Source organism: Austrofundulus limnaeus, unplaced genomic scaffold (assembly GCF_001266775.1).
Source record: "Austrofundulus limnaeus strain Quisiro unplaced genomic scaffold, Austrofundulus_limnaeus-1.0 Scaffold3537, whole genome shotgun sequence".
In the NCBI taxonomy this organism is placed as follows: Eukaryota; Metazoa; Chordata; class Actinopteri; order Cyprinodontiformes; family Rivulidae; genus Austrofundulus; species Austrofundulus limnaeus.
In genome coordinates this window covers 1-959 of record NW_013955939.1, presented here as the reverse complement: position 1 = coordinate 959, position 959 = coordinate 1, and positions in this window count along the sequence as shown.

Here is a 959-nt window from a genome sequence, read left to right as displayed (position 1 = left end):
ACTTCACTCTGAGCTGTTCTTCTGCTGACATCAAAAACATATTGACCCAGTATGATGTTACCAGCTGAGCTTCTACTGAATAATCCATATAAATCACTTCCTCCGATCAACACAATCCTCAAGTTTGGAGGCTGATCCTTTAGCCCTGTCAAGAGAGATAAAAATAACTTAGATTTTTAAAGACTGTTTAATATGAGAATAGACCAAATGTTTTTACTGATCTGAATGTTCACATGGCATGAAAAAGTTTTGCACATCCTAACCTTGTAATAGCTGTGTGTTTGCTTAATATAACCTTAAATATTACATACAACAGAAAAGATTAGTCAATTATTGAGTGATAAATTTGAATAGACTGCAATCTGTGATTAGAGGTATGTTAACTACACACAATACTTCTTTTTCTTACAATTTTTCCCTTTACAGGTCACCACAGTGAGTCATTTGTCTCCAAGTAACCCTATCTTCCACATCATCTTCTTTCACACCAACTACCTTCATGTCCTCTTTCACGCCATCCATAAATCTCCAATAAATTAGTATATATCACATGCAGTAATACATATAATAATTACATTATAATATTATTCATTTAGTATTTATATTCAAACACACACAACTTTGCACAAAAACTAAGGAAGTTTGTGTTTGGTAGATTATTTCTTTGTTGTAACAATCTTTCTTGACAATAAATCTCAGTAGAGCTGAGTATGTGAGTTGTGCACATGATAAATTTGTCAAATCTTCAATCTCTGCCAAACAGCTTATTTTGCTGTTGTTATTGACACTGGCTTTGTTCTTCCCCCAGGAGCTGCTAATTATAAGATTTATTTCCACTAGCAGTCCTCCCTCATATAAATATTTATATTCATATTTGATAAAAATAAAACTGTTCAAAACATTGCATGATGTTGCATATGATTGTGTGTGCGTGAGTGTGTGTGTGTGTGTGTGTGTGT